The sequence below is a fragment of the Cupressus sempervirens genome, chromosome 3 (genome assembly GCF_028749045.1).
Source record: "Cupressus sempervirens isolate cs-2001-9-10 chromosome 3, ASM2874904v1, whole genome shotgun sequence".
NCBI lineage: Eukaryota > Viridiplantae > Streptophyta > Pinopsida > Cupressales > Cupressaceae > Cupressus > Cupressus sempervirens.
The window spans coordinates 345,448,303-345,456,286 of record NC_143120.1 but is presented as its reverse complement, the minus strand read 5'-3'; the positions used below and the strand labels follow the sequence as shown (position 1 = coordinate 345,456,286).

Genomic DNA, 7,984 nt, shown 5'->3' with positions numbered 1-7,984 from the left:
TTAAACTATTGATTCCCCCCCTCCCTAAAGTTTACCTTTCCTATTGTAATTCCAACACATATTTATGGAGGCATAGAAAATGAATTTAAAGATTGGTTTGTGGTTGATTGGAGATCTTAAGGAGAAGTTGTAAAGAGGATAACAACAAAATTTAAGTGTGAAAAGTTTGGTGAAGAATTGACTGCTTAAGGAGATTCCAAGAAGATCAATGATAAAGATGTTAAGGGAGGTCAGTCAATAAACCAATAGATGTGAGGATGGAGATCTAATTTTTTTAAGTGAGTTGTACTTTATAGATCAAACCTATTGTTAAATTCTAACCATTATATCAATCAAAATCCTTTAATTAAGGTTGACCTAATAGTCATTGTGTAAATCCTTTAATCAAAGTGACATTCAAATGGAATGATCCAAAGTCATCTAACAAGGCCACTCTGAATAGGGTGATTAAATCCTTTAATAGGGTCACATTTAAGAGTGTGTTGTATAATGTCTAATAGTGTTGGGTCTTAAATGAGCTCTCTTTAGAAGAATGGAAATTGGTTGCATGTTACTTGGTATTTTTTCCCAAATTGGGTTTCCACATTAAATCTTAATGTCATAGTGTAATTTTTAGGTGTTTATGTTATTGTTTTGCATTCTATGTTTTATAGTAGTTTATTTACTTGCATTCGACACATATAGTGAGAAAGAGTTAAAATATTGCATGAAATTTTAAATTGTTGATGATATGCTATATAAAATGAGTGTGTTTCTAAGATTGATTAAGTTGTTTGAAGTTATTAAAAGTTGAATTGGTACATTTGGAGCTTAGGATAATTGATTTACCCTCCCTCTGTTAGTTATTACAAATCATTATAACAATTGATATCAAAGCTTTGTTTCTTCTAAGGAAAGTTGTAAGGGACTCAAGCCAAAGATTAAGATATACAAGAGAGATGCCTCGAAGATGATGTTACTTAAGAACCTTCACAATCACAAGGAAGAGATTTATGCACTACAGATAGAATTAAATTATGAATGATGTTTTTATTTTTTCTTAAAAAAAATGAAATTCTAAATTTAATTAGAATATATATATATATATATATATATATATATATATATATATATATATATATATATATATATATATATATATATATATATATATATATATATATATATATACTAATGACATTAGTCCCAAAAAGAATACAATCAAAACATTGGCATAGAGATTATGTTGAATCATGATAGATATATCGAAAAAAACATCTAGCAAGTGTACAAACTCTCATCTCCACTATTACCAATAAAAGGAATGACAGAATAATTAATACAAAAGATAGAGAAAGTAGATTGCTGAGATAGCCAAAATAGGATAAATACGACTAACCTAAAGTGTTATTAGATATAAAAGTTATTTTTAGCTAAAATGGAGATTCCTGATCAATAGCATGTGCACTGAGCTTGGTGTTCAATAGTATGTCAAGAGTTTAACAATTGTGAAATAAGCTACCCAACAAATTGTACAAACTCAACAGTGCATAAAGGATAAGAAGACTTGTAGTTAAAGCATTCACAAGGACTAAATAAAATATATAGATATGTGTATTGTGATAAAAAAATTGGTAAGAAGAAACCATATTATACTTAAACCAAAGAGGAAGGCCATAAAACCATAAGATTGATAAACAAGATCTTTCTTGTTTGACTATAAAATCAATAAACTAAAAAAAAGGCATTTTTTTTGTTTTTATACTTTTGCACACAACAAAAGAGTAAAAATTTTTCTTCCAGGGACCATTTGATCAGCAAGAATAATAATATAAACCTAGGAATATCAATGGTAATGTATGATGATGGAGTCCTTAACTAGTGTTCAAAACTTCTAGCATGCCTATTGCTCTACCATTCTTTCTAAACTTTAGAAATGTAGATTTTTTTATTTTCAAAAATTAATATTAATAGGCAGATCAATTGAAAAAAAAAGAAAGGTATATTGAAATAATAGGCCCCAAAGATTAATAAAAAAAAGAAAGTAAGTTTTATTCACGAAAAACTAAAAAACTAAAAGAAGGAAGAAATAATTGGAAGTGTTGGGCCAGGAAGACTGAAAAATGAATAGCACTATCACAATAGCTTTGCACTATCAATGGAACAATATTAAGGGTACTCTAATTTTACCAAGTGCATTAGGGATTTTATCAAATGCAATTGCTAGTAATTCACCAAAGATTTTTTTTTTTTAAAATTGACAAGGCATGTAATTTAGGTTATTTAGGTTTAGACGTCTTAATGGATATGGTTCACAATCATGTTAGTAATAATGTTAGAGATGATCTATTGTTTTTGTTCTTGGTCAAATTGTAGAAGACTCTTATTTTCTTATAGAAGATAAGGGATACTGTACAATTTAATTATCAAAATTAGGAAGTAAAAAAAATTTTAATTCCTAATTTACACTATTGGCTTGATGAATTTCATTTATATATTTTCTATTTTCATGGAGTGAATTCAATTTTATACCATCTATATGGCATTAGTTCATTGCAAAATTTGTTTTGGGTGCCCCAACTTTAGGGTTTTTGTTTGTGAATGTGGAGTAGGATTTGATAGTTATTTTTCTTGAACAATTCCATCAATCATTTGGAAGAAGAAGTTGATCTTTACAAAGGAGATCACTATTGAAGAACATAATACATAGCTTAGTCAATCTGCAAGGAAGATTTTGTTGTCACCATTGCATGGAAAGGAACATTCCTGAGGAGATTAGTGAAAGTCAAAAGAATGGAAAACTCACTTATTTAGAGACACTACTATGTTTATAAAGGAGAGGGAGTTGATGAAGGAGAGATGGAGCTTTTGTTTTTTTATTAGGAATAACAATTTGAAGAAGGTGGAGTAGGATTTGATTATTTTGAGAAATAGCCATTCAACATAAACAAGATCAACAATGGTCCATAAAGGAGATTTTTCCTACATCAATGATAAAAATATTGCATTCATATTAATGGAAAATGCATGCCAGATAACATTTGAATTTATCTTTTTGTTGTATGCAAACATGAAGATGATCAAAACACACACAATGATCACATACAAGCATATATGATGAGATGGTTGGGGGTAATTACAGCCCTCATTCACTAGAAACTATAGTTGCACACCAAACTCACACATGACTAACTCAAATGTTTTAAGATATGATGAGATGGTTGGGGTTAATTACAACCCTCATTCACTAGAAACTATAGTTGCATGCCAAACTCACACATGAACTACTCAAATATTTTGAGAGGTTCCCTGCAAATAAATTTTGTGTATATCACACAATAATTACACTCCATGAGAGAAATTTGATAACCAAATTTATAATTTTTAATGCATTCCAACGCATCTTATCAATTTAAACATTATGAGAGTTTTATGAAATGATGTAAAGCAATACCCAAAATTTTGCCTAGATAAGTATCAATTTTAGAAAATAAAAAGAATTTAACAAAAAGATGAGAAATCAAGAACCAAAATTTTAGCTACCTGCATCCTCTATGTTATCAATTCTTTAGCCACCATCATAGCCAAGGATGACAAATTGTCCATTTCCCATTGTCCCTAAAAGAGGTGGTATTGCCATGGATGGAATAATTGGCCTGCATTTGGACAATATAGCCTTTCCAAATTCATAGGTTTAGAGTATATGGCCAAAAATATAGAAGAGCCCACCAGAATAGTCAACACTCTGCTATACCCTCCGTTTGCATTAGTTTGTTGATAACATTGAGGGAGCTCTTATAGACTTGCCAAGCCCTCCAAATTTGAAGTTTGGTCTTCACTGTACAATCGATATAGGTAAATATATGTAAATGCCCTTGCTATTTCCCCTTAACAAGCTCATATTAGAGCTTTCTCCACGATATATAACATCATGGTTTAGTTTCTAATAAATTTTTGGTTGATAGATCTTCCATTGGTGAGGGTATGAAATTGTGATGTTTAAGGGTGATACAACTTTGGTCTCGACCTTTCATTATTTCCTTGTTATTAAATTTGGAGATTTACTCCTTTGCATTCATATAAAAATGTTTCATTCATCTAATTTTGGGGTGAGATTTGAAATCCAACCTATCAAATGTTCTTCAAAATTATAAAATTGAAATCTACAAATTATTTATCTGATAAGTATGGCCACTCTATTTGTTTAGTTTTTATTAATATTTTCCCCTCATACATGCAACTACTCTAATATGCATGTATGCAAAATGGGGCAATACAGAAAAACCACTGACTTTCTTAAGAATGCCAATTGTAGAGATTTAAAGAGGTACGATTTCACTATCTCCAACATTCAAACCTAATTTTACTAATTTTTCAACTAAAAAATGGAAAAAAAAGAAAGCAGTCAAAAAACTGCCAAATATACATTTGGAAGGAATTGTTTTGGTTATATTTAATTTCCTAGTATACTTAATGCTCTAAATTTTATTTAAAAAGGGCTGGCAACGTAGTGAAACAAGAAGAAGAAAGGCTTAAAATATACTATCCAATAGACAAGTAAGGCTTCATACGAATAGAATGGTTATGTACAGAACTGCCAATACCAAATTACACAGGGAGGAGCCAAACGAGCCCTCACAAATTATCAATGTTAAATAATTTTCTGGGATATGCTTTAATTCTCCTGGTCCAGTTTGTAGCTCATTTGATTTTATGATCAAATTATGGAGTAAATATAGTTTGCGAAAGCATTTCAATTGTATGAGAAGTATTCAGGTCAAGTGTTTGACAGAATGCCTTACAGAAAACTGCAAAAAACAGATAGAATCATTCAACACAAATGTCAGTGACCAGCCTACCATAGTTCCAGTTTTATTCGATACTTGGGTTTCTCAACTGCAAACATGTGCTGCCATGAAATCCCTTCGTGAAGGAAAGCGAGTCCATGCTCGCATCGTTACCCTTGGGATCGAACAAAATGTTTATTTGCAAACGAGTCTTATGAACATGTATTCAAAGTGTGGAAATTTCTCCGGTGTAAAACTCGTTTTCGATAGGATTATTTGCAGAAACAGTGTCACATGGACTGCCATGGTTACAGCTTCTGTAAGGGATGGTTTATTTGAGGAAGCTCTTATTTTGTATTACGAAATGCAATGGGTTGGCGTAAAACCCGATAGTTTTATGTTTCCTTGCGTTCTCAAAGCCTGTGGAGGTCTTTTAGCACTGCAGCACGGTAAAGGGATCCATGGTTATGTAATTACAATAGGGTTTGAGAGAGACTGCTTTGTGCTCAATGCTCTCATTGATATGTATGTAAAATGCGGAGGGTTGCAGAATGCGCGTCAAGTATTTGATGAAATGTCTCATAGAGAAGTTCAAGATGCACATCGAACGTTTGACAGGATACCCGATAGGAAACCATGGGATACCCACGAAATGTATGATAAAATTTCTTACAGTCATTTACCGGTTTCAATCCCATTGTTAACGAAAATTCCTCATAGAGACTTAAAGGATATACACCTAGGGTTCAATGGGATGTCTGAATGTGAATCTCAGGACAGATCACCTCAAAGAGACTTGGTTTCCTGGAACATGATGATCTCCGGTTATGCCCAAAACAGGTGCACTGAACAGGCTTTAGAGCTCTTTCTTCAGATGTTGTCGATTGGGTTGAAACCAGATTCATACACCATTGTGAGTATTCTGTCCGTGTCTGGTCAAGGAGAGGCTCTTAATCAGGGCAAAGAGGTACATAGTTATGCAATTAAAAGAAGATTGGATTCACAGGGAATTGTTCAAGGCGCCCTTTTGACAATGTATGCTGATTGTGGTTGCATAAGTTATGCCCGTATAATTTTTGATGAAATGTCTCAAAGAGATGTAGCATTATGGAATGCAATGATTGCAGGTTATTCGCAGAACGGTCATTGTGAAGACGCCTTGAGACTTTTTCATTCCATGCTCATAGAAGGTATGGATCCGAACTCAGTTACAGCCGCCAGCGTCCTCCCTGCTTGTGCATCTCTGAGTGCTCTTCATCCAGGAAAGCAGCTCCATAGTTTCATAATCAGGAGCGGGTTAGTTTCAAACGTTGTTGTGATGAGCGCTCTTCTGGCTTTGTATTCTAAATGCGGTTCTGTGGATGCCGCATGCCATTTGTTTGACAGAATATATCAGAGAGATGTTGTCTCGTGGAATGGGATGATTGCATGCTATATCGACAATGAGTGCTATGACGAAGCCCTGAAATTGTTTCACCGAATGCAGGAGGCAGGAGTCAAACCAGACTCTGTTACTGTTGCTAGTGTTCTGTCAGTATGTACACATTTAGAAAGTTTGGAACAGGGAAAGGAAATTCATAACTATTGTATAAGAAACGAAATTGACTTGAATGTTCTTGTGGGTAGTGCTCTTATTGATTTGTATGCTAAATGTGGGAGTATCAAAGTTGCACAACATGTGTTTGACGGCATCTCTCAAAGAGATGTTATTTCCTGGACTGCAATGATTGCAGGATGTGGGATGAATGGGCTTGGAGAATATGCAATTTCTCTTTTCCATCAAATGCAGCAGGAAGGTATAAATCCAGACTCTGTATGTTTTACAGCTCTTCTAACTGCTTGCAGCCATGCCGGCCTTGTGTACGAAGGCATGCATTACTTCGAAGTGATGAGGAAGAAGTATTGCATTGAACCCAACATAGAGCAATATAGCTGCATGGTGGACCTCCTTGGCCGAGCTGGGTGCTTGGCTGAGGCACATGACTTGGTGAAAGGTATGCCATTTGAAGCTAATGCTGATGTCTGGGGAGCATTGCTTGGTGCCTGCAGAATCCATATTGATATAGATTTAGCTGAAGAAGTGGCAAGACACCTTTTTGAGCTTGAACCTGAAAATGTTGGACCTTATGTTCTCCTTTCAAATTTATATGCAGCAGCTGGAAAATGGGGTGATGTAGGAAGAATGAGAAAAATGATGAAAGACAAGGGATTAAAAAAGACTCCAGGCTGCAGCTGGATTCGGCTTCAGAACAGAGTGCACAAATTTGTTGTAGGAGACATATCACATCCACAGCTGGAGAAATTTTATAGAACTTTTCAAAATGCTGGGTGTACTTAATCAAGTGGGTAGTGATACGCAAGAAATAGGTACTTGATACAAACTGTGTTCTGCATCCTATGGACGAAGATTAGGAAGAAATATTCGTTGAGGTTATATTGAGGAACTGCTATCGCTAGGGACATCTATCTGGATTAGCAAAAACCTGTGTGTAAAATGACTTACTCTAGAATCCTAGATAATGACTAGAAGAATTCTTTGAGGGCATATTTAGATACATGCCCTTAGTAGGGACATCTATTTGTATAATCAAGAACCTCTGTTTCTAAAGTGGCTACAACATAGCCACCAAGTTAGTCTCCAGGACTGTTATTGAGAAATTATATTGAGGGATGCTTTATATTTCCACCATTTTAAGGATTGTCATTTTCCGTCCAGACTATTGGTGATACCCTTATCAAATTTAGCCAACAAAAACACGAATATACAAGGCAATCATTACGTTGGAGATACCCAATATGCAGTGCTTATACCCGGCACAAAAGTGCTTGATGTTCTCAAAGAGGAAAGTTCTTTTGGTCAAGAAATATAGGAGTATTGTTTTGTCAAGTTTTGTAGGGTATGATTCTAGCCTTATTTTCTATGTTGCAAGAGTATTGAACTTCTTGATTTCTGATAGACTTATTAAGAATTATTTACCAACAGATAAAATCAATTATATGAAAAAAAATCAAGGAATAGGGTGTCATGCACTGCAACTGCTGCTGGATCATTAGAGAGGTGTCTTCATGATAGAAACTTGAATCTTTTTCTAGAAAGGAAATATGTTTTGAAGATGCAAAGACAACCTTTGCCAGCATACTTCTGTGTAATCAGTAAGGTGTACATTATTACAGAGTATGGAGATCCCTCGAAAAAAACACTTCAATGTGACTTTTTT

General features: G+C 34.0%; 1 pseudogene across 1 annotated transcript; it reads left to right on the top strand.

Annotated features, from left to right (window-relative positions):
• The first annotated feature begins 4,480 nt into the window (after positions 1-4,480).
• On the top strand, positions 4,481-7,455 carry LOC149566398 (pentatricopeptide repeat-containing protein At3g16610 pseudogene; annotated as a pseudogene). The gene has a single exon (XR_016362187.1). The product of XR_016362187.1 is annotated as a pentatricopeptide repeat-containing protein At3g16610 pseudogene (transcript).
• The last annotated feature ends 529 nt before the right edge of the window (positions 7,456-7,984 follow it).